This window comes from Lissotriton vulgaris, chromosome 3_1 (genome assembly GCF_964263255.1).
Source record: "Lissotriton vulgaris chromosome 3_1, aLisVul1.2, whole genome shotgun sequence".
In the NCBI taxonomy this organism is placed as follows: Eukaryota; Metazoa; Chordata; class Amphibia; order Caudata; family Salamandridae; genus Lissotriton; species Lissotriton vulgaris.
In genome coordinates, this window is record NC_141689.1 from 2,122,355,700 (window position 1) to 2,122,383,229 (window position 27,530).

Sequence of the window (27,530 nt, forward strand, 5' to 3'; positions counted from 1 at the left end):
ACTAAAGACTGCCCCGAACTTAATGACTCAAAGTCCCCTTTGCTAGAAAAGACTCCGCAACAAGAATATAGGTCTAAATTATGGTCTAGTAAGTCAGACAGCGTTTAATTGTTTAAGTCCACTCTGTGGTGAATCGGTTAGACAGGTTCCTGACATGTATAAGATCGTAGACCAGAATAGCAGAAAGAGAGATAAGAAAGAAAAGTACTGCAAGACTTTACGCAGTAGATGTATAGTAACTCTGATTATTATGTTCCTTCTAAGTATATCGATTATATGTATCAGCCTGACACTACATGTTTTCTTTCCTCCTATTGCTTCACATATACACTCTTACTTTAATAACACTGTAGAGCACACATTCAGTGATCTGCCACCCCATGAATTGTCATATCGACTAGCCCTGCGCAACAATACCTTTATTCGAATGTTGCACCATTCTCATCAGACCAGCAATGTAACGAATTGCTGGGTATGTGGCCGACTCCCACCTTATCAGAAAATGAAGGGAGTTCTGCCCCTTTTTCCTTTCCCGTTCTCGCACAATGGTTCGTGTGGAGCATGGTTTGCTTTAATGTCATCACAAGACAGAAGTTTCACAGATTCCCAGAGCGATTGGATCTGGGGAGATTTGAATACAGTAATGAATAAGGCATGTTTTCCAGACGAAGATGGTCTTCCCCAGAGGAAAGGGACCGATCTAGAAAATGAAGTGTACAAACAAGGAAATGCTTCCTTTAACTTTATGATTTTGAATGTCCAGTCCGAGACAAATACAGGTCCACCGTTCATAACAGTCTTACCAGTAAAAGGTGAATTATGCGTTAGAAAGAAAGGGTCAGTACATTTGGGACACAGTGATTGTAATACTGTGGTCGAGTTCAATGATAAAGGAAAGTCTACATTCAAAGCTTCCCGCCATTCCTATTTCATTTGCGGTCAGACAGCCTATGTATGTCTGCCCTTAGACTGGGGTGGGACGTGTTATATTGCGTTCCTGCTGCCACCCGTTTTTCTAGCCCCATCCCATTATCATCGAGATTCCCGACTAGTGCATGTTAGAAATAAGAGGGAGACTGATTCCCCAGTGATTGATCAGACTGAGACAGTTTTGGAGCAATATAAAGATTTCAATAAAGGATTCTTTTTCTTCATAGGTCCCGTCCAAAACAGTAAATTAATACGCAGGTTAACAAGAACTCTTGAAGCCGTAGTAAATGAGACTGCATCTGCTCTGGCGAACTTGACGGAGGAGCAGTCTGCGATGAGACTTGTTGTTCTTCAGAACCGCCTTGTCCTTGACGTCATCCTGGCAGATAGGGGCGGGGCTTGTAGAGTGATCGGCTCCAGTTGTTGCGTGTTTATTCCTAATAACGCGCCATACGTGTATGCAGCAATAACAAGACTCCACAAGATAGCTCACGAGATACATCAGAACCCAGGCACATGGACTTGGTCCGGTTGGCTCTGGAGTGTAATATCGGCATGGGGATGGAAAGTATTGTCGTTTCTAGGACTGATACTGCTTGTTATATTCAGTTGCTGTCTCTGTCTGCAATGTGGCCCAGCGATTTGCGGCTTGTGTGCCACTGCCTGTATTCCCCATCCACGTATACAAAAGAAAAAAGACGAGCAAATGATGCTGTATGATCAGATATGCGGTATCATGAATGTAGACGTGTCCTGAAGGGCCCAGTAGGGGACAAGGAGGGAATGAGGAAATAGAAATTTTACGTGGCCAGTGTGTCCCCTACATGTACCCCATGTATGTCCATGTCACCATGCAATTCCCTTCTCATACCTGTAATAATAATGCCTCCGCATTTCCGTCCAATGTTAGCATGTCAGTTACCAGGCCCTCCTTGAAAGAAACGTTAATTCTGTACTGAGGCCTATGTTGCCAATACATTTACGTGGTGCACGTTTAAAAGTTGAGATGAACCCGTTTTGTGGCTCAGCTGAGCCAGGACCCGAATTCAGGCTCCATGCCTCCTGACACTCTGAAAGCTGCAGTTTAGTTATGTATCCCTGACCTCTCACATACTTCCTGCTCAGCCGAGAGGTGCCCAGCCTGGCCTGCCAAGACAGTATTTTGCTTACTGTTATCTGCCCTGCTCCACAGAAACACATTCCTGCTTAACTCCATGCGCGATAGCGGAATTCCGCTCCTGCGCTGAGTTTTTCTAAATCGCATGTTACGTGTCGAGCTGGGCTCGTCATCAGCGTGCGAGCGGGCTACACCATGACGAGCCCAGCTCGTCATCAGCGTCGAAGGGGTTAATGAAAAGGGTAAACATATTCCGCCTGCAGAAGATAGGGCCTAGCCTTTCTGTCTCCATTCAAGTGATTTGCAGAACCTGCATCCATAGAAGGCCCATGGCCCCACGCAATGCACAAAGAATTATATGCACACACTAGCATTTAGTGATGAGCAGCCTTTGCTCGAGCGACCTTTAAGTCAGATAATACATCCTCCAAACTCAAGATATCAGATAATACCAGAAGTGCAGGTCGTCCTGACATCTAAGACTCCTCTACTAGCACGAAAGTCAGCTCTCCCCAGCTCCCCCCAGCTTCCCCCAGTTACACGTCAATTCCACGTCATGACCAAGTTTGCGCGCACAAGTAGGGTAAAGGTTCCTGCTGACCATGCAGACCCCCTCCATGTATCCACCCACCTATGACTCACCTATGATTCATCAAGTGAACACCCACGTGTACGCCTTCTTACACGCCCTTTTCACGCACATGTGCTCTTATCTCTCTCTTTCACTTGCTCCGCCTGGAGCGCTCCGCCTTCTCTATGCAAGTTAATGTATGTTTTAAAGTATAAATAATGAACTCTGTGAATAAAGTTCAGATGACGATCCTTCCTGATCCCTAGTGGTGATGGAACCCGATTCTCCCTTAACTCGAGTTACTGAATTAAAGCCCTTTTGAATCGGACACCACGGACTCTGCCTCTCATTATATGCATGATCCTTGGTAATGTATAGAAATTCCGACAGGGTAATTATTTTATTTACCACAGTAACTCTGGCAACCTTTCATCCATGGTCCCACTAACATCTGAATAGAGCGGGCTGTCCGTCGAGTGGGTGGGCGGTGAATCCGTCGAAAAACTGATGGTATGACCATTAACGCCAAGATCCAAATCAGGCCCGTAGTCTTTATTAGATAGCTGCTACCACTAAAAAAATATTAATTTAAAATGTTTTATTTTAAGCACTATTAAGTGCACCCATCATATAGAAAAAAAGATGTCTAATTTGCTAAAGTGTCAGCACACAAAGGAGTTTAAGGGACATATAAGATTGCTTTCCACATCCCTTCAAAAGAAACTTTAAGTGTTACATTTCGCACAGCGTGTTTTTAATCAAAATGATATCCAAGGGCATCAGTATCCCTGATTAGAGCAAGAACACACACTAACACACTTTGTTTTACTAGTCTGGTATGTATGATTATGAAGGGCTTGGACCATTCATTGATGCATCTGGGGAGGAAACACAAATATATGTTTGCCCAGTTGGAGGGAGAATTTCTGTGTAGAAAAAATCAAAATAGATGACTTGCTTTCAGTAGGCAGGGAGAGCTGAACATGTCTGCATGAATGCTAGAATCTAACAAGATGATGTTGTTCGGAGTGTGGAAATTAGATCAGAGTAGAGCATTGGTGGGAATATCCCCCTGCCATAATACAAGGTAAGCTAATCACTATATTGTAGAACAGGAAAGCCATGTCATTTATGAGTAGGCTAATCTGGCTTTCATTACAAAATAAAGTTTACTGCATTCCTAACTGACTGTACTTTAAAGAAGTCTTTAGGCCAATAGTATTTTGCCTACAGTACTAAATATAGGAGCATCTATTAACAGATGTAGAGCATTTTTTATAAAGAAATTCAGGAATTAGTTCCACTATGACATACCTGCATTTGAACACTAAGAAGTAGCTCTCCCGCCTAGGGAGAGAACGCCCCTACGCACAACTCTAGGGAGACCAAGAGGTCTGATTCCATAAATCCAATGATCAATAAATGGTATATGCCATACAAGTGTTATCTTCTTTCCAGATTTATTAGAGTATCTTTTTCTTGATATCTTCTTAAGAATAATGCATATCAAACTTTGTATCCAAAACAACGTGCATGATTGTAGGTGTGTTCTTTATCACACAACCCAATGCATTTCGGGCGGAGCCCATCGTCAGGGGAATACTCTACGACGAAAACAAAATATCTGGCTGTAATCAGTAAGTAAAAACGAAGGTAACAAAAAGAAATAACTGCATGCAGCAGAATGATGAAGTGACAGGCTGAAAAATGCCGAAAATCGAGCGTGCCAAGAAACCAGAGTAAGTGTATAGATCTTCAAGTGGGTAACGGTGGAAAAACGTGAATTCGGGAAGCAAAGAAAGAAGCAATATAGATGCGTACATACTTACTGATTACAGCCAGATATTTTGTTTTCGTCGTAGAGTATTCCCACTTACTCTGGTTTCTTGGCACGCTCGATTTTCGGCATTTTTCAGCCTGTCACTTCATCATTCTGCTGCATGCAGTTATTTCTTTTTGTTACCTTCGTTTTTACTTACTGATTACAGCCAGATATTTTGTTTTCGTCGTAGAGTATTCCCCTGACGATGGGCTCCGCCCGAAATGCATTGGGTTGTGTGATAAAGAACACACCTACAATCATGCACGTTGTTTTGGATACAAAGTTTGATATGCATTATTCTTAAGAAGATATCAAGAAAAAGATACTCTAATAAATCTGGAAAGAAGATAACACTTGTATGGCATATACCATTTATTGATCATTGGATTTATGGAATCAGACCTCTTGGTCTCCCTAGAGTTGTGCGTAGGGGCGTTCTCTCCCTAGGCGGGAGAGCTACTTCTTAGTGTTCACTTTCCACACTGGCCGGCCAGACAGTGTTTCCCCAGCTGCACACTACAACTCTTTAAAAACATCATCATTTGAATTACACTAGCTGTGCGAGTTCCCTTATATTCATACCTGCATTTGAAGCAGATTTCAGACTTTTTCTCAATTCACAAGCACTGTTATGTTATATTAATTGAATTTATACAGCGCATGGCAACTCTAGCAGGGTTTCCTACCACTATGCTACCAAAACAGATCCGGGTACAAGGTTTTCAACCTCTTCTGGAAAGTAAGAAGGGAGCAACATGCCCTTAGATCCGGGAGAAAGGAATTCCATAGCTTTGGGCCTAAACGATAGACAGCTTGAACTCCTTGCTGGGAGCATCTGATTTTGAGAACCAAAGCAAGGTCAAGGTTACTTGACCGCAAGGACCGACTAGGTGTACACGATGACACCAGAGACCTAAGATCAGTAGGGCCAGAATTAGATAGACATTTACGAACATAACACAGTGCTTTGAATTGGGCGCGGTGCTCGATAAGGAGCCAGTGAAGTTCCCAGGGTAGATTGGCAGTCTAAGAGAACTTTGGGAGATTTGGTAAAAGTCTAGCTGCCGTATTTTGCACAATCTGAAGCTGTCGGAGTAAGCTCTTCTTGACCCTTAGATAGAGAATGTTTCCATAATCGAATCGGGAAATAACTAAGGCATGAAGGACCGTTCTTTGGGCAGAGCTGGAAAGACAGCCCAATTTGTCCTTAAGCCATCTCAGGATGCCAAAGAAAGTGGCAGTCACCATCGTGATTTTGTGACTAATGGATATTTCATTATCTAACCTAACTCCCAAGCTCTTGACCACTTGTGCGGGGTTAGGAATCGTACCCATCACCTCTGGCCATAGATGGGGACCGCAGAGATGAGAAAGGTTGCCCAGCAACCCCACAACTGTCTTGTCCCCATTCAACTTAAAGGAGGTGGAGTTCATCCATGAAAAGACTTGAATATGACAGCTGTTCAAAGACTCTGTGCTGTTATCTTCTTCAGAGGACTAGGACCGAACAAACTGAGTATCATCAGCATATGAAAAGATGGTAAGGCCACATTTTTCTATGATGGCTGCAAGTGGCCTTACATATAGGTTAAACAAGGTAGGACTTAAAGTGGCTGTTTATTTACATGCTTTTCTAGCACCTTGGATAGAGTGGACAGTAGAGAAACCGGCCTATAATTTGACCAGGTGTAGGAGTACACTTGTAGCAGTGCCAGGAAATGTTTAAGTAAATGTGCCAGTATCTAACTGTCTGTTATATTACCTTTACATCTTGCTAAATGTATATGGAAGTGGCTGAACCAATACCTCACTGCCTGTGTTAGGGAATAGAGGGCTATGTAGGTATGTCTGCAAATGCCTTTGACTCTCCTGCATACATAAGCCATTTCTGCTAAGTGACTAAATGTATATCTGCTTCTGTAAATGTCTGAGTAGGTGAGAGAGAGACTCTATTGTTTTGTGAACATGTATGTCAGTTGCTTTTGCGGTAGGATACTTTATGCAGTACCTGGGAAAGCATCCTTCAAGTACAAAAGTATTTTAATAAACTCAAATTTTAAACACAAAGCACCTGACTTTATGGCCTACCTACAGCATATCTCAGAGGTCTGTAATATAGTAAAATGTGGGTTTGACACTTGAGAAATACTTATCACATGCCAAGTGAAGCACCAAGTGAGACTGCACAGACAAGGTGTGCACTAGAAATTATCACTCATGTTTGAAGGAATATCTGTCTTCATGATGAGAAGGTTCTGTTAGCACTCGCCTACATATCTGAGTGAGTGTAGGAGTACACATGTAGCAGCGCCAGTAGATGTTTAAATAAATGTGCAAATATTTGACTGTCTGCGTTTCACCTTAATATCTCCCTAAATGTGTATGTAAGTGGATTAACAAATACCTCAGTGCCTGTGTTAGGGAATAGAGGGCTATTTAGGTGTGATTGCAACAACCTTTGAGTCTTCTGCATGCATAAGTAGTTTCTGGGTAAGTGACTGAATATATGCGTGTTTCTGTAGTTTTCTCACTAGGTGAGAGAGAGACTGTATACTTTTGTGAACATGTATGCCATTTGCTTTAGGGGTGTCATACTCTATGTAGTATTTTGCATAGAGGCCTACAATTGCACACATATCTTATTGAACTTAAAAATGGCATCTCTCAATACTTTAAGCACAGAACAGCATGCTTTATGGCACTACTACTGCATATTTTAGAAGTGTGTTATATGTACCAGAACATAAGTTTGACACTTGAGAAATACGTATTACATGCCCAGTGATGCTTGCAGTGACAGTGCAGCCACAGGGTCTGCATTAGTAGGTACCACCCATATTTGAAGGACTATTTCGCTAGATCCATGAGAAACTTGTGTCAGTACTTGCCTCCATATCTGAGTGTAACAGTACACTTGCAGCAAAGCCAAGACATGTTTAAGTAAATGTGCCGGTATGTGACTGTCTGTTTTGAGACCTCTATGGCTCTCTATATGTGTATGTAAGCAGTTGAAAAATATTCCCCAGTGCCTGTGGCACAGAATAGAGAGCTATGTAGGTGTGACTGCCTTTCAGTCTGCCCCATGCATAACTACTTTCTGGTAAGCGACTGAATGTATGTGTGCATGTGTAGCTGTCTGATTAGGTGAGAGAGATGCTCTATGCTTTTGTGAACATGTATATTAGTTGCTTAAGGGGTGGCACATCCTATGTAGTACTGGCATAGGAGCTTGCAAACGCACAACTAACGTATTCAACTCAAAAAGAGATCTCTTAAGCACAAAAACGTAAGTAGGTGTACAGCTGTTGCAGTGCTATTAAGTCTTTAGGTAAATGTGCCAGTATGTGACTGTTTTAATGCCCCCACAGCTCACTAAATGTGTATGTAAGTGACTGAACAAATAATGCATTGCCTCTGTTGGGAAAACAGGGCTAGGCAGGTGTGTTTACAGCTACCTTTGAGTCCTCAACGCATAAGCAGCTTCTCCTAAGTGACTAAATTATGTGTACTTTGGTAGCTGTCTAACTAGGTGAGAGAGAGAGACTCTATGGTTTTGTGAACATGTATGTTAATTGCTTTAGGGGTGACATACTGTATGTAGTACTTTGCACAGAAGTTTGCAAGTATACAAGTAACATATTGAACTAAAAAATACATGTTTTATCTTTTAAATAAAGAACTACTCTTTACAGCATACCAACAGCAGTTCTAAGAAGTGACCTGTGTGGACTAAACATGGGTTGGAGACTTGTGAAACAACTTTTCTTGTCTTTTATCATTCCACACATATACCTTTTTAATAATTTTTTTAACCAAATTAAATGTCATTAACATACCAGAAAATTGAGTTTGTTGATCAAATATTTATTTTTGCTCTTATCAAACAGATTCAATGCTCTCAGAAAATGTAAAAACTTAGCATAAGAATGTCACACCACTCTCATCCAAAGCAACCATTTATGGTAATCCTTTCAACTATGCACTCTCTGATTGTGCGGGTGGCAGTAAATAAAAACATATATTTTATTTTTTAAGTTATGTAATTCCACTTCTGAATGGTCAGTATATGTTAACCCTTTCTTGCATTTTTATAAAGAAGCCTAACTGGACTGGAAATCCTTACACAATTGATGACACTTTTCCCTCACACTGTCTTGGTGTACTCCAACATATACCAAAGACAGAAATGGAAGTGGTCAAATCAATTCTGTCCACAGATTGACAAAGCCATGAAACATGTTAATAAAACTGTTTCTGCATTCCTCAGGTACCATAACATGGGCTCTATCTACGACAACAAGCTGCATTTTGACATGCATGGAATCTACAGAAGTTATACGGTACACTTCACAGATGAAGGCAATATGGTGTTTCTCAGAAACCTGAAACTATGCATCCAGTCTTATCTATAGCTGTCATCTATGCACAATAACCACAAAAGCTCTTCTCAAAATATTGTTCATCTAATTTTTTAGTATATTTTCCTAAATGTAGGTATATTTGGTACGGCGACGCTATATTCTTGGATGCGTCACAAAAATGCAATACAAAAGCAGCATTCAATAGCCAACACCACATTAAAAAGTTATAATAAAAAAAAAAGAAATTCTGTGACGCACACTAGGTACATCCCTATCTCAATATCTCTATTAAAACATGTATCACTCTCTGAGAAAGTCTGTGAGTATGCGTATTAGAGTTTGAGTGAGTCTGTCATTGGTTGCATAACAGTCTAAAAAGCTCTGTCAGAGAGCGTGTGAGAGATTGAATGAGTCTATGGCAGTGCGTGTGGGTGTATGAGAATGTCTATTTGTGAATATATGAGTATCTGATTGGGTCTGTGAGTGGATGCAACATTGTATTAGTGGGACTATGAGTGGGTGCATGAGTATCCTAGTGGCTCTGTGAATGGGTGTGTTAGTGTATGCCTAGGTCTGTAAGTCTGTGCATGAGTGTCTAAGTGAGTCTGTGTCTGTATTTGTGAGTCGCTGAGTAGGTCTTTGAATGGGTGCATAGGTGTCTCACTGGATCTGTTATTAAGTGTATGAGTCACTGAGTGGGCCTGTGAACAGGTATATAAGCCTCTGAGTGGGTGAATGAGTGGGTACATGACTGTCTCAGTGGGTCAGTGAGTGGGTGCATAGGAATATAAGTTGGTCTGTGGTTGGGTGCATGAGTCTCACAGTGGGTCCATTAGAGGATGCATACGTGTCTCAGTAGGTCTGTGAATGTGTGTGATTGTTTCTGAGTGGGTCTATCAGTGGATGTGTGTCTGAGTAGGTCTCTGTCTGGGTGCATGAGTGTCTGACTGGGTCCATGAGTGCTTCACTGAGTCTGTGAGTGGGTGATGAGTATCTGAGTGAGTCTGACTGGGTGCATGAATCTCTGAGTGGGCCTGTGAGTGGGTGCATGAGTCTCTGAGTGGGTCTGTGAATGGCTACGTAAATGTCTGAATGGGTCAGTGAGTGGATGTTTGAGTGTCTTAATGGGTCTGTGAGTGGGTGCATGAGGCTCTAAGTGGATCTGTAACTGGTTGCATGAGTCTCTGAGTGAGTTTGTGAGGGGTACAAAAGTGTCTTAGTGGGTCTGTTAGTAGGCGCATGAGTCTCAGAATGGGTCTGTGAATGGGTACATGAGTGTCTGAGTAGGTGTGTGAGTGGGTGTATAGCGATATGAGTGGGTCTGTAAGTGGGTGAGTGTCTGAGTGGGTCTTAGAGTGGGTGCATGAGGCTCTGAATTAGTCTATGAGTGGGTGTATGAGTGTCTGAGTGGGTCTGTGAGTAGGTGCATGAGTGTCTGAGAGGGTCTGTGAGTGGGCGCATGAGACTCTGAATTAGTCTATGAGTGGGTTTATGAGTGTCTGAGTGGGTCTTTGAGAAGGTCGATGTGTTTCTTAGTGGGTCTGTGAGTGGGTGCATGTGTCTCTGAGTGGGTCTGTGACTGGGTGCATGAGTTTCTGAGCGGGTGAGTGAGTGGATGCATAAGGCTCAGAGTAAGGTTGTAAGTAGGTGTGTAAGTCTGCAAGTAAGACTGAAGGTGGGTGCATGAAACATTTATAATTGTGTTTACTTTTTTAATTGATATTTGCTAATTCATCACAACATTTTCTCAAATTGGTTGCAGAGTTACACAGGAGGCCACGTTGACAGTTGTCGCAAATTCACAAAAGTTGCAAAGGGATTTATTTTTATTTTTAAGGCATCTTCTACTTAGAAGGCGTTCCTCAAACACCCCTAAATCCCTCTCATGGGATCAGGGCACATGCAACCCAACCACTTATATCACTTTTACCCATTTCGTTTCAGTCCCACGGACTGTTGCTATGAGGTCAAATGGCAGCCACAACTCTCTGCTCAGGGTGCAGCCAGCCAGTCACTGCTTTCCTGGTGCGTGCATTTGTGATTAATCATGAAATCATTGTTATTTAGCCGCAACCCCAAAATCCCACTACAAAATGAATTTGCACCAGGTAAACCTAAAGCATGATCTGTGAACTAAAATGTACCATTCTACCAATGTTTGTGTAATGCTGTCCAGCGCTTCAACCAGGACATATTGGCAGCCATCCTGGGACTCTGCTTCAGTCGAGTGCGACAAAAAAGGAAAAAAGAAAAAAAGGGGTGGGGTAGTCATACCCTTACCTCCAAACCTTGATCTTCGGCCCGTGGCATACAAGCATTTCTTTTAATTCACGGCAATATTTGGGAAATATTCCCGAATATTGCTGTGAATGAAAAAACAAACAAATGCAGGCAACCATGCTTGTTTTAATTGTAACCCCAGGTGGGGAAGTCCCCGGGGGCATGTGGGGATTTAAAACAAAAAATGAAGGAGGATCCACTGGGCCCCCCTTCAAGGGCATAAAGATTTTCCCAGGGACCACCACATCCCAGGGTTAACTATATGAAGAAGCGGGGGACAGGGTGGGCCCACCAAGTCCTGGTACCACCACTTCCCCGGAGCTATATATTGAATGCATGTAGGTGCCTCGCAGACCCCCCAAAACCCAGGCACCAGCACCTCCATGGGGGTAAATTTAAATATGGAGCAGGGGGCAGCACAGACCCACCAGCACCCAGCACCACCTCCCTGGGGCTTTCTTAAAAAAAATAAGAATGCCAGCCGCTCTATAATACTCCTTCTGGGCCATTCTCGGCCCTGGGACCACTACCTCCCTGGAGCAAGCTCCTGAAAGTGTAAGGAAGGGGGGAAATGTGGTCTCCCTCCTGGAGCTAATAATGTTCCTTGGGATTGCCACCTCCCAGGGCCGGCTCCTGCTATTTCCCAAGATGCCCACCCCAGGACACAGCCATTTACTGTGACTTGATGGAAGCTTGAGAGCTCCTGCCAAGTCAGAGAAAACACTCCACTTCCAGCAAGCAGTTGTGGTTTCGTCTGTTTCCCGGCCCACTGTCAAGTGGGCAGGGACACAGACAAAACTATTGCTCTCACATACAAGTAGCTGCATGTTTAGCAAATCCAGCTCCTGCAAGAGGTCGGGAGCCAGCAGGGATGCAGGGCCTTGATGCTTCCTCTGCAGTCCTGGGGAAAAAGAGCAGAATAAGGCAAAATGAAGGGGAGAAACAACCAGAAGGAGGCATAATAAAGGTCAGGAATGAGCAGAAATGGGAAAGATAAAGGTAAGAAATGAGTAGAAAGAGGTAGAATATAGGTCAGAAACAAGTAGAAAGAGGCAGCATAAAGGTAAGAAACAAGCTGTAAGGGGCAAGATAAAGGTGAGAAATAAGCACAAAGAGGCAGAATACAGGACAGAAACAAGCAGAAAGAGGCTAAACAATGATCAGCAGCAAGGAGAAGGAGTCAAGCTAATGGTTAGAAATGAGCAGAAAAAGACAGAATAAATGTAAGAAACAAGCAGAAAGAGGCAGAATAAAGGTCAGCAAAGAACAGAAAGAGGCAAAATAAACATGAGAACGTTCCTTGTTCTATTTTCAGTTTTCTCCCCCTCACAGCCTGCCTACATCCTTAAAAGCCCATCGGGGAACCCCCTTCTTTCATTATTCAATTCAGCTTCCTTCGGGCAGCTTTAGGATTGCCAAGCTGGAGGATTTTGAGCTCCATAAAAAGACTAAGGGCCTGATTTAGATTTTGATGGAGGGGAATGCTCTGCCACAAACATGACGGATAGCCCATGGTAATATTGTGGATGGAAATCCGTCTTGTTTGTGATGGAGTATTCCATCAGCTGAGTTCTTAATAACTCCCCACGTAAGACGGTAATATTTTTGGCTGGGATGAATCTGCTTGGTGAATCTGACCTATGATCAATCACAATCAGCTTGAAATTATGCATAGGCTCCAATCTACTGTTTCAACATACTATCACTAGTGCTTTTTAGTGCTATATTTACTTAAAGCATTAAAAATTGTTATCTCTGGTTCCCATTACTGGATTATTATCACTTTGATGTCATTCATTTTATTATAGTTTATTCAATTGTTCTAATTTAGTTTGGGATTTTTATTGTTAGATTTTGGGAGTAATATTTATATGAAACAAAATGGTACCACTTTTTTTGTGCATTGGCTAGAAATGATACTTTCTTAAAAGCCGGACCTTGGACCTCTTTCAAGCTCTGTGTCTGCAAAATAAAGATACTTTGAGAACCCGATTACACACGGCATTCTCTTTCAATACTCATCTATTTTCTTCCTCCTGACAAAACCTTTGGCACTACTCACTTTCAAAGATGCCTGTTGTTTGCCTTTTAGTGACTCAATATTGACACTATTGTTAAGAGCCTTGCAAGTGAGAGTCCAACAAAACCAAGTGAAATTGACCAAAAGAAAGTAGAGCTTTCCTATTAGAAAGGAAAAAGGGGGAACAATATACAAATAATCACAAGTATACTAATTAGTGTTTCACCCAAATAAGAGAACACTTGGGAATGAATGACGGTGATTTATTGTACAAATCTAATCAACCATAAAAGTAATAAATATTATATCAACATGCTTGTAGTGAGACATTCGTTTCTGCATTTGGATATCTATGATATGGATCTTCACCTCTGGTGGTTTATTAATTTATTTATTTATGCAATTTTAAATAGAGCAGACTTTACCCGAAGGTGTCAGAGCGCTTCACAATAGCAACAGTAATGAAACATGAGGAGAAAATTACAAGTGAACAAATTACAAAAGCAAACGTTAAGTTACATTAGACAAAAGTGACAATAGTGAGCAACCAAAATACAAGAGGTACCAGAGGAAAAAGCGATATGTGTGCAGGTTACAAAAGCGTACAAAGTACAAGTAGAGGTATAATACTGCCAAAATGGCAGACACTCCAGCACAAGAACAAACGTTACATAGGCCATTCGGGCACTTGTGCAAGTATCTAAAGCAAACAAAATGTGAGAGGTAGCAAACAGGGTGTTACAAGAGAAAAGTGACGTGTGCAAGTTACAAAAGGGTACCAAACACAAGGACAAGGATAATACTTCAATAAATGGTAAACACTCCAACCACAAGAACACACTGGGAAGGCCCTTCCATGGTCATGGAGAATAGAATTTTCAATAATAGGAGGTCTTGCGTCAGATAATAGAGATGGCGTGAATTACATTTGGAGGTGTCTTTGGAAGAGGAGAACTTTGAGGTCCGTTTTGAAGACATGGGAGGAGATGGTGGTTCAAGCAGTACATTTTTCACATTACGAGATGGCCTAGAGCCTCCAGAGAGTTTCAGCTTATTCACCAGGTAGCGTGGAGAGGAGGAGTGCAAGGCTTTGTAAGTAATACAGGCAGTCTTGTAGCTAGCTCTAGCCTCGATGGGAAGCCAGCGAAGGGTGGATAACAATGGTGTGATGTGGTCGCTTCTTTTGGCCCCACAAATGAAATGGGCTGCTGAGTGGAGGACAGATTTAAGGGGGGACAGGTGGGATTTGGGGAGGCCAGTAAGAAGAGAATTGCAGTAGTCCATTCTGGAGAGGACCAGCGATTGCACCAGGGTTTTAAGGTCTTGCTCCGGGAAAAAGCGATGAATTCCCCAAAGAAGGCGCAGTTGGGATCGAGCAGACTTTGCAATGGAATTTATGTGGGGGATTAGATTGAGTTTTTTGTCGAGTATGCCAAGACTGATTGCGTTGTCGCTCCTTTGTTTTTATGAAGTGCAATGTTAATGAGTGTGTTGCTGATATTAGAAATGTAAAAGTCCCTCTTCCTTCAGTGGCTGAGATTAGACTTATTGATTCTACACTGTATTCATTCTCCTCAGAATTTGTGTCTGCACCCACCTGCCTGTACTGAAGGAGGTACAAAGCATGTGAAAATCTTCTATGAGATGATGTGGATGAGAGAAGCGATCCCACAAGAATGGAATAATGCAGGCGGTTTGGCCATCTTTCTCTCATATGCTGCAGCAAACTGTACCCAGTTTTGGCTGACAAACTGTGAACGTTGTGGGCATAACACCAAATCTTTGAATGTATCTGTAGGAGTGTTAAAAGGATGCTTCATCAGAATTTCCTCAGTTCCTAAAATTCCTCTGTCTGGTATATTAGAAGCCAAATGCCGAAAATCGCGTCTCTCCTGGCGCCTCCTCAAAGTTGCTGTACCTCAGGCCTAAATGGAAAGTGTGAGCGAAATCAGCAATTGATACAAATCTCTTAAATAGAGGCCCTGGCCAAAGTGCTCATTGCTGTGACTCTCAACAAAATAAAAAGGCACATCGACAGGACAAACTCCTGGGAGGCTGGCTCAGAGCTCACAGGCAGGACAGGCATTGACTAAGCTGCCAAAGCCTGGAGGCCTCATATCTACTACATCCCATTTGAGAATAACACACATAGATGCAACAATCAACTATCAGACAGAGATAACCGATTTGTACTAAAAACATATATATTTTTTTTATTGCAGATACACAAGTCTATCGGGGAACCCCAGTATGCAGCAGCTGTTGTTACACTTCGCTCTGGAGAGATACACGACCATTTAGCACACCCCCCAGAGGTCGGGCGGCGAGCATGATCGCTGTAGTATTTTCACCCACAATTACCAGCAATCAGTCATAGGCCATCCAAGTTTCTGCTTTTTTACTTTTTTAACACGTACCCCCTCCCCCCTCCCTCTCCCCTTGGTGAGTGAAAGTAAAAAACTCAAGGTAGGATCCTTCAGTATATAACTAGATGAGAGGAAAAGCAGCAGTTTCGTATCCTTACCCCTCCCTCTTATGTGGTCAACATTATGTCTGCACGGTCCAGCCAACACCCCCGCCGTCTAAGAGTTGTGTTGCACCCCCCCTTCCCTCCCTCACCCCGCTACAGCCCCCCATCCAATCCATGGTATTGTCTCCATTTAGACCAAACTTTCTGAAATTTTTTGGGGCAACCCCTGGCCTTGTATGTGACCCTTTCCGCTGCCATATATAGGTCTAGGCCTCTTCTCCACTCCTCTAAGTCTGGGGGTGCAGGCGCTCCCCAATGTTTTGCAATATCTCGTTTGCAACAACCAATGCCAGTACCAGGAAAGTGAGTAGTGGGCGGGTCAGGTCTACTTCGGTCGTCATTCCAAGCAGCGCTAATTTGGGGTCAATGGGGATGGAAGCCCCGAGGATCTCCTCCAGTTCCCGGAAGATCTGCGCCCAGTACCTCTGTATTACAGCACACGTCCATACAGTATGAAAGAAATCTCCCTCTGCATGCAGGCATCTAAGGCATACTGATTCCTCTATTTTCCCCATTTTGCGTAGACGCACCCTGTCGTAGTATGTTCTATGAAGTAAGTTAAGTTGAATCAGTCTCAGCCTAGACTTGATAGCCACTTCCCGGGGATGCATCAGGACTATCTCCCAATCCAGGTCCTCCATCTCCCCCACCTCTGGTACAAATTTTTTTTTACCGTGTTTGATTAAAGTGCAGCTCTGCAGCTTGTAAATGTTGTCTGGTGGAGATCAAGATCGAAGTAGTGTGCGCTAAAAAACTTTTATTGAGAGCAAAACAAAAGGTATATGTTTTTACCCTGTGGAAATAAACTGTGCCAGTGATCAACCAGCATTACGGTTTTTGTTAGTATCAATGAAGCTAAAGAAAAATAGAACAAATGACCAGAAGCCATAATTTTTTCCCCTTTGAAGTATGCATTTAAAACGATACATAGGAGATGAAAACACTACAAACATATTTTGCCGCTGCCTAAGCTGCCTCTAAAGGCAACTAGAGCGAGAATTCTAGTTATAGCAGAAAATGCAGTGATTACAAAAAATACAGTCATTTTTCTGGGCTTACATTCCAGAAGCCCAGTGAAGGAGTTTCAGGCAGGAATCTTCTGTCTCTCCCGTCTTGCCAATAAGGTCACTGTTGGTGAGACCATCCTTTGAGTGGTCTTCCCCCAGATCTTTGCCTTCCTATGCTGGCTCTGTGAACTTTACCCCTGACAACCATTTAATTTACTTATGTGTCCTAGTATGTGATACTACATGTACGTGTATTTAAGGCCTTTAAATTAACTGCTATAAGAGGGCTGTAGCACTCATTCTACCACCAACAACAGTAGCATTGTAAAACATGTTTCGACGCCTGCCCTTGCAACCTGTGTGTGCAGTTTTGAACTGCTATTTTTACCCCTGTAAAATAAACCATCACTAGGCCTACCTTTTTAATGCCTGTAAGTCAACACTATGGTAGTTCCTAAATGCCCATAGGCCAGTGTGCATGATGCTTAAAAAGTAGGACATATGTATTTATTATTTTACCTCTCCTGACAATCAAAACCCTCCAAAGACGTTTTTCACTGAGGCATGGCTAACCCTTCCCTAGGGAAACACTGGGTTACATTTTAACAATTTATAATGATTACTTTTAGTTTGGGAGCTGCTACAAAATGATTAGTGGACATATTGGAATAAAAGTTTAAATTCCAATATGATGGGAATATTGCATTTTAGATTGCCTTTTTGAAAATCTTGTGTTTAGAAAGTTTTCATTTCCTGCCTAAGTCAAGTGTGCCTTTCTGCCAGTGTTCATGGTCAACTGACTGTTAAAGGCTCTCCCGTGGTGCTATGTGTATTGTTTTGAAACAAAGTACAACAGGCTTTTCTGTGGCGAGGTGTTTTAATTCCTTAAGCGGGATTGCCTGGGGGGTTGTGCCAGCCCCGTCCTGAGCTTCAAGAGTGCCTATTCTGTCACTGGCAAATGTAGCTCATACCTAGGCCTGCCTCCTGTTATGCGCCTAGTCAGCTTGGTTCCAGCCCCATTGGGAAAATGCTGCCCAAGGACTGGTTTAGACTGACCACCAGGGAGGGTTTGCCCATTATCATAGCCACACCTCTGGGTATGCCAGGGTAGCTCTGACCAGGGGAAGAGTGAATCTGCCATGTTGGATTTAGGTAGAAAAAGGCACAGTGGTGTAGTTTAAAGTAAAACACACAAGAAGTTCTGCAAAAGCAGGTATGGTCAATCCTGGTAACATTTACTCTATTAGTAAGGGAGTTCCCAGGAGTTTCCCTCACTCACAGGCTGGCACTGGGCATAAATGTGGCATTTCTTGTGCCCTCCTCAGATGATGTCTGGAACTGTGGAAGAACTAAAGAAGTTTAGACCTGCAGTCTGTGCCCTGAGAAGAGCCTTGAAGACTGGACATTCTCTCCCTCTTGTACCCAGGACAAAGAGGTGGACTTCAAAAGATATAATTCGGACTTCTTGTTTGGGCTAGAGGGACACAACAAGCTCCAAGATGCCTTTCCCTTCATCCATGGCTGGCCAGTTCCATCCCTGCTGCTGGCCTCTCCTGAACTGAGTCTTGACACCAAGTTATGTTCCCTAGGTCCTGGACACTTGGCTGGTGTCAAAGTTTACTTCTGAAGTTTCCTGAAACCAATTGTTTGCTCCGAGACCCAACATAGATTGGGATAAACTGGTCAAGCCTATTCAATGAAGGTGCATCGCCGTCCACAGATTCAGATTCCTCCCGCTACATTCTTCTCTGCAGGAGCAGATAAGATCCTCTGGAAAAAGGTGATTGGCCTCATGGAACCCTCTGCAGCTACAGCCTTCAGCCATTGGCAAACTCCAGAAAAGTGACTATGTCTCAAGGTAGAAATCTCCACTGGGCAGCTCCTTGAAAAGTATGGGCTGGTAAGAAACCTTCTCAGGGCACAAAATGTCAATTTCTCCTGCTAAGAGCTTTCGCGCCAAAAGTCAGTGGCTTTACCAAAACCTTGACCCATTGAGGAATTCTACTTCTATTCTAGACACTTAGGGCCTGCTTTGTGCCTGGGAAGATAGCTCACCATTCTGCCATGTGGACAGAGTAAATTACTCCATCCATGTGGTTGAGAGGCCACCCACACAATTTATAAATACCCATCAAGGAGGTGGTCATTTATAAAAACATTGTCAGGAACCACCATCACAGTGGTTCCTGACAATGCATATTGCTCTGTGCAATGGTGCTGCGTCACAGGATGCAGCCCTGTAGCACAGACTGATTGTTTTTTCCTTACAAAATGAAAATCCCAAACTGGATTTTTTTAAGTAAAAATACAATGCTTCCCTAGCCACCGGAGTAAGGAGGAGCACAGGACACTTTATCCTCTCATGCTTTTAAGCATGGTATTTGTCACACTCTAAACAGCAGAGTCTAGCCCCGTATTTTTCAGCAAAGATATTTAATTGCCCCCAAACATTCTCTCTTTACACTCTGAAAAAGCAATTTGCTGTTTTGAAGAATTGAAGAATATGTTGTGGAAAACTCATCTCAAGAATATGGTGATGCTTAAACTTGAAGCAGGATTACTGTCCAGAACAATACAAAATGATAGCTGTTTACCAAAACTGATTGTATGGTAACATATGCCAGAGTTGCATCTGCTCTATATATATGCCTTTTTGCATGGTGATGAGAGCATTATAATGTTCACCTCGGTAAGAAACAGTAAAAAATGACCGGTGGTTAGAAATAGTAAACAATTACTATGCATCCGCCAATCTAAATTGGGAATGTGTACATGTAACCATTTCTCTGGTGGCCCTTTCTTCTAAGGTCTGTTGGAGAAGTTTGGCCATGGCAGAGACAGAGTAGGGTCCGCGGTGGCCAAACTGAAGGCCACCCACATTCTCATTCTTCTCCACTAATACGCCAATCTCTTACAGATAGCAGCCTAGACCCCTTGCTCCAAAAAATCCTATCTCTACACCATGAAAAGGCAATTACATGTTTTGAAGACTTAATGCAATATGTTGTGAAAAAGGAATCTCGGGATTGGGTTGATGTTTAAACTTGAATCATGATTACTGTCTAGAACTGTTGTAAATTGACCAAGATCACTGTTAGCATTGAGCTGAAGCCTGGAGGCTGGAGATTTGTGCTTGGTAAGGTCATCAACATTTGTTTGCTTGTTTGGCCAAAAACTTGATTTACGTGATTAATCTGGGTATATACAAATTGCAATTTATGTAGGCAGGTAATGAGGAGATTTTTCTCTAAACTGTGAAAACTTGAACGGCGCACTTTGAGCTAAGTGTCATTTATATATAATATTGTATATGTTACAATATTCTTGGCATGCCTGTTTCAAGCGCACTTCGTTGAATGTTGTGCTTTCTTGGAGGTACCAATGTGAATCTTGAACGAAATCAGCCGGCAACCCCCGAGGGGACACTAAATAGGGATATGTACATTAGGTATTTCTTCTATAATGTACAGTACACTATGGAATATATATACTAGCTAGGATCCTGATTTGTGCTGGCCTATAATGGATCATTCGATCTTAGGAAAATTCAGTATGTGGAACAATGTATGTTTAAAAGCAAAAGTAGACAAGATATGTTTGACTGTGTACGAATGTGGGAGAAAGAAGCCCGTGAACGAGTAAGAAGAGAGCAAGCTTTAGCAGAAAAAGAACAGCGCAAAAATAACTATGCGAAAGCGCTGGAGATGAAAAATAGAGAAATGAAGGAGATCAAAGAGAGAGAGGATAGGGAGCGCTGATTACAGGAAAATGACCAATACCCTGTCCGACGACCCCTTTACCCTCTCCTTAATAAACCTCAGGATGATTCAATTTTGTTGGATCTCTCTCCACTTTTCCCTCTGCCCTTACCCTTGATTCTGATGATGATATTTCTCTTTCAGATCGGGATAAGTCAGGATCAGATGCTCAGCAACAGACTTGCTCTTTTCTGACGGCTGATCATGCGGCCACTCTTAGATCTGCTACTCGTAAAAATGCTTGTGGTAACACTTCTGTTTCAGATCTTATAGCCGATGTACAACAATGGCTGGATAGAGAGCAGTCAAATTTTGTAGAGATGTTTACTACATAAATAATTGAACACTTTAGAAAATATTCCACTGATTTAGAGCCCGTTGATATAGCAAAAGATCATAAGCGATTGCGTGACGGTCTTTTTCTCCCCTCCCAGGTGGTGGCTTGATTAGACGCGTGGTTAAACTATGAACTGATGCCTTCTGTTTGGGAGAGGAGAAAAAGGCAGCTGCAACAGATGCACAAACAGTTCAGACCTCCATGCTGCAGGATGATGATCCAGGGACAGATAAGGATACTGTAGTTCATGGGAAATCAATGCGCGAAGCCGCCCCTTTATGTGCCCCTCCTAAGGGTGTGGGAAGTGATGCGATGGGTTATTTTATTCATAATTGGGTTTTTACTCCTTAGAGTAAAGCGGATGTCATGTCTCTTAAAGCTGCTTTGCCTGATCCACGGAAGAATACGGCTGCTTTTTATGAAGAGTTTGAAGGAGCCATTAGTTTTTGTACCATGACTTTGTCTGATATTGATAGGTTTTTTGGGCTTTTTCTACCACCTGATATGTGGAGGTTTATTTGTAAAGTTGATGATCATGCAGCTTTTGGGGATGTTTAGAAGGAACTAGAGAGGATCGATGCAGAACAAGAACCAGCACAGAAGCAGTGTCAATACATTTTAGATCTTCCAAAAGCTATATTAATTAAATTTAAAACTCCTATTCCTCCTAAAAAGATAGATTGGACTATGTTAGCGTCCTGTAAGCAAAAGGCAGCAAGTCGGTCTCTGACTTTTTTACACATTTTGAGGAGACATTCCACGACTTTAGTGGTCAGCCATTGACAGATGACATAGGCAGGCATCTGTTTGTAGATAAATTTGTTGCAAACATGTTGCCAGGAATAGCTGGTCATCTAAAGGCCAGTGAGAGTTCATGGACTACGTCTTCTCTAGTCTCTCTTTTAACTATGGCTCAGTACCATGAACCACAAAACGTAATGAAATCCATGGACCTGAAAAAAACCGTACCTCGAAAACCAAGTATAGAGGCACTGACATCCAGAAGTGCTGATATGTAAAAGATAGAGCAAGGAAAGCGGAGAGAGACAGAGAAAATGTACTCAAGAACCACCTAAGGATGGCTGGTGTCCCATCAACACACAATCATGTGCCCAGTGTCATCATCTGGGATTCCAAACAACTTTCTCCCGTCCCTCTTAGTTCACAGATGGGAACAGGGGGGATAAGTTGTATCGTTCTGTGCGGTTCTCACAAAAAGAAAGATAAATACAGACAGGACTGTTACTTTTTGTATTTGTATTTAGGATAATTATAGAATGCAGTGCGATTAAAAAGGATAAATAACAGAGATTGCAATTTCATGCTCAGCGATACCAGTATGGCCGTGGACAAATGAGAAGCCTCCCATAGAATTCAGGATATAGGGGAGCTATGAACGATCGCACCAAGATTGAGGCTGTTGAGCATACTCAGAATTCTTCTAATACTTTTGATAGAGGCAACCAATATCAAATGTGTGATTATTCAGTCGCTTATTTGAAGGATTCTGCTTATGCATCGGAATGCCTAGGATGGGGTAAGGAATCAGTTGAATTCCCAATAGATCAGAAGGGTCCTTATGTCAATGCACGTGTTTTGGATTCCACTGATCATTTTTTGGTTCATACAGGAGCTACTCATAGCACCCTGTCTAAACAATTGGTACCTTCCCTTTGTCAAAAACAAGGTTGGTGGAGGGTCTAAGGGGAAAATTATTTAAAGACCAAAGGACAGACTAACCCCTTATTCACAATATAACGATACAAAAAGGACTGGCAATGGTCTGTACAACTAATGGGGGCAAAGAAAAATGTGACGGGCTCTGTGTCTACCTGCAAAGTGTGTACAACAAAAAGGAAATGAATCCCATCAGCCCACCCATATGGCAGAGCTTCATCATCTGGGATAGAACCAAAGATGGTCCGGTTAAGGAGCCACACACCTTTTGCCCACTGTCAAAACCATTTGCATTTCATGTTGATAAATTGAAGAATGCTTTCTTCTCAATCCTTATTCATCCGGACAGCCAATAGTTATTCGGCTTCACTTTGAATAATCAATCTTTCCAGTTTTATAGAGATTCCCAAGGGTATACAGAGAGTCCTACTATTCACAGCCATGCGTTAGACAGCTTGATTGTTCCCTGTGCCAACAGGGGTGGCTCTTGTACAATATATCGATGACATCTTGTTGGCAGCAGATACTCCTGAGCAGTGTGAAGAAGAAACACTGTCATTGCTTTCATTTCTTGCATCACACCATCACAAAGTTTCTCAGAAGAAATTGCAGTATTGCAGACAGAAGGTTACCTATTAAGGTCACCTCCTGTCTAAAGAGGGACATGCACTTACACCAGACAGCATTCAAGCTACTTTAGACACGCCTGTGCCCCGTACTCAGAAAGATGTTCGTGCATTTATTGGTCTTACTTCTTTTTGTAAGCAATGGATCCCTAGTTTCTTACACATTGTTAAACCTTTGTTGGCTCTCTTGGCCAAAAACACTCCACTGCCCCTTCCATGGACTACCGAATGTCAGAATGCTTTCCAACAGTTGCATCAAGCTCCCTGTTCTGCACCAGTATTAGGCACTCCAGATTACACTATGGTTTTTACACTCTATGTACACCAGAGTGATGGTTGTGCACTTTTAGTTTTAGGACAGTCACACAGTGACACCCAGCGTCCTTGTGCATATTTTTTAGCTGTCCTTGATCCAGCTGCTCGTGCATTATCTGAGTGTTTTCGTTCTGTTGCAGCAGCAGCTGTGTCCATACATCAGAGTGAAGGGATAGTCTTGTCACATAGATTGTGTGTGCTAGTACCTCAAGCAATTGATGCCCTTTTGAACCAAACCAAAATAAAGCATTTAACTAGTGCTCATTTGACAGGATATGAATTGACACTTTTGGCTCGTCACATCACTCTGAAAAGATGTTCAACTCTGAATCCGGCTACTCTATTGCCATACCCGGTTACTCAGTCCCAGTCACAAGAGCCTCATGATTGTACATTTCTTACTGAGGAGCAGACAAAGGGTCGTGTTGACCTAAAAGATACGCCCCTCTCAAATGTTGATGGACAATTATGGGTTGATGGGTCTTGTTTGCGATTATCAGATGCCACGACATTAGCTGCATATGCAACCACAACACTTCAGACGATAGTTGAGACAGCTCGCATTCCACAGAAGTCAGCTCAGGCAGCTGAGCTAATAGCATTGAAAAGGGTGTATGAACTTAGTACTGACTTGTCTGTTAACATCTATACAGCTAGCTGCTATGCTTTTGGAGTGGCTCATGATTTTGGGTTACTTTGAGAGGAAAGAGGCTTTCTTACATCACATGGGACACATATAGTGTATGGAGAACTAGTGCATAATCTTCTGACTGCCTTGCCATATCCGATGAAGATAGCAATTGTTAAGTGTAGTGCAAATAAGCAGGTGACAGATAGAATAGGACACAGTAATGCTTTCGCAGATCGCATACCCCGCGAAACTTCAATGCAGCGAAGCACCACATCTATGCACGAGGTGAAGTCTCGGGATGAACATTGGCATGACTCCAGGCAGGAAGTGCTAGACATGCAGAGATCTACCTCTTCAGAAGAGCTTGAACAATGGTCCAAGGAGGGAACATTGGATGATGAGGGCTGTTGGAGAAATAAAGACATGACCAAGTGGAGACTGCCCACAGCCTATTTACATCCTATGATTCATATGGCACATGGACCGGCACATGTTGGAGCCTCCTCGATAACGAAGTTGCTTACACAAGTTTGGGAGCATCCAGAGATTGCTGGCATGGCTAAAAAGATAGTGCAGTCCTGCTTGATATGTCTTCAGTACAATCCTGAAAAAGGGACACAAACTCCTACTTGAGGGTTTGCTACACCAACTGCACCTTTTGAAGTTCTGCAAATGGATTACATCCAGCTTGAACGTTGTAACAATTTGAAATACGTCCTAGTAGTGGTATGTGCCTTCAGTAAGTGGATAGAGGCATACCCTATGAAAGATAATACAGCTCTTACTACAGCAATGGTGCTTCTAAAGGAATCCTTCTCCAGATTTGGTGTTTGCAAACATTTGTTGAGTGAAAATGGACCCCAATATATTGGGCAAGTTGTTGAGTATGTCTTGAAAGGATTAGGGATTATGCAAAAGTGTCATGCTTCCTTCCAGCTAAATCAGCAGGGCAAGTGGAGCAGTATAATTTTACCCTCAAGCTTAAGCTAGCTAAGATTCAGGCTTCTACATCCTTGAAATGGCCTGACACACTACCCTTGGCATTGTTGTCCGTTAGATCAGTGCCACATTCACGATCTGACCTTACACCGTATGAGGTGGTATTCGGAAGGCCTATGAATATTTTGGGAATTCCTAAGCCACGCCCCATACATGATGTACCTTGCGTCTTGATGACTGCCTGCCTGTCACAGTTGACTGACAGCTTGCTTTCTATTCATCAACAGGTGCGAGAAGCTCTTCCTGACAGGTCAAAAGGTGAAGGCCACGAACTGAGGCCCTGCGATCATGTAATGATCCAGGCCTTCCAGAGATTGAGCAGTTTGGAACCTTGGTGGCGCGGCCCAGAACAGGTCCTCCTGGTGACGAGAACTGCAGTCCGAATGATGAGAAGGAGGAACTGGGTGCATTCCACCCACTGCAAGAAGGTGCCATCTACCCTGGTGGAACCTGCTGCCCTTGTTGACCATCGAAACTTCCTGGACACAGAGAGAGGCCAAGCCATTTCACCTGAAGAACCCGAGGAAGTCTTCCCAGACCACACGATCCCTGGTACATCTCGATATCAGCTGTGACCCTGGAGAGAAACTGTATTACCTAAAGAGACTCGTTGAGCAACCGTCCTGAGTTGGTGAGAAACTGAAATGGTGAAGGGTGGGATCTTTTGTTTAGAGACTCCAGTCTCAGCCCTCAGTGAAGAAACCAATGGCTGACCAGGGCTTTAGAGCTCCATTTATTTCACTTTGATTCAACATTGAGACCATCATGTCAATGGAGAAGATATCGACCATTGCGAGAATCTGTGATGAGAAAACCGTGTTCATTGCTGGGATTACCTTTTTCCCGATTATCGCAGCAGTAATAGCCTGGGTTGTAGAGGAAGTGGCTCCTGCTCGACAAACACTGAATGCCACTACTCCAAGCTACATTGAGCACCCTTATTTCTCCCTTCCCTACCATGAGCAGCAGCATAGAATATCCTATCTCAACAATACTTTCATTCAGATGTTGCACCATACCCACAACGCTACAAATATGACCAATTGTTGGGTGTGTGGAATGATGCCAGCTCATCAAAAAAAGGAGGAACACCTTTCATTTCTCTTCCATTCTCTCATAATGGTTATTGTCAAGTCTGGTTCGCACTTTTATTGGCTTCTAAAGTGGCTAATATTACTGATTTTGGTGTAGGGGGATTAAACTACTATCTTAATAAAGCGTGTTATCCTGATGAGGAAGGCGATACACAGGCTAAAGGGACTATATGGGAGATGGAAGAGTACCGAAGAGGAAATGCTTCTACACATTATGTTTACCCAAATACTCGAACATCTAAGGGTAATGGACCTCCTGTTATAGCTGTCACTAGAGCCCTAGCAGATTTATGTGTAAGTAGTGTTGGGAAAATTATAGTGGGAAAAAGTGAATGTGCTCTGGTTTTGAACATTGCTGGCACCAACAACAGTAGCTTCACATAACAAATAGTTTACCTGCGGAAATAAGGGATATTACCATCTACCTATTGGATGGTCTGAAATTTGCTATGTGTCCTTATTGTTACCTCCTGTGTTTCTGGCACCTGCATCATATCACAAGGACTATCAACTGTTTAATGACATTTACAAGAACAGATACAAAAGAACAATAAGTAATGATAAGGTAGATCAAACTGACACTGCACTGCAGCAACATATCGATTTCAATTTGGGGTTGTTCTTTTTTGTTGGTGCTGCATTAAACAGCAGGAAAATAAGGTGACTGACACGTGTTGTGGAAGCTGTAACCAACCAGACAGCTATGGCACTTGGGAACATTACAGAAGAACTACAAATTGCAAGGATTGTGGCCCTCCAAAATTGTATGGTCCTGGATAATGTCCTGGATGATTGAGGTGGTGAATGTTGCATCATCGGGAGTAGTTGTTGTGTCTTCATCCCTGATCATGTTCTTTAGTTTTTGATGCAATATCTAAGTTGCATAATATAGCTGCTGAGATTCACCCTTATACTGGCAAATGGACTTTAGCCGGTTGGCTGTGGGCACTGTTTACCACCTGGTTCTGGAAGTTGTTAGCGATATTATGTATATAGTTTGCGATTCTGATGACCTGCTGTTTATGTATACAATGCAGACTAATGCTTTGCTCCTTCTGTATCACTGCTTGTACACCTACCAGACGTGATGTTAAACAAACGAATGCCCAACGTGTACTAGACAAAGAAGTTATGCAGATTGATGTACATGATGTATACTTAGACTCTTCTAGATTATAGATGTCTTCAGCTAATGCTAAAATGGTGGTCTGTTGTAAATAGACCAAGATCACTGTTAGCACTGAGCTGAAGCCATATAGTTTCTGGCAGCCATCTTGACTGACCATGTGCTTGCCATGTGCTCCTTCCATCTTCGCTGTTGCCTACCCTTGTACTTTGCTCATATACTAGCTATACTTAGCCCCTGCTACATTACACATGCTCAGAAGAAGTCTGTAGCTGCCCATGCACCTGCCCTAGCCTGTTACTGTCAGGCTGTTTTAACTAATGTCAGCA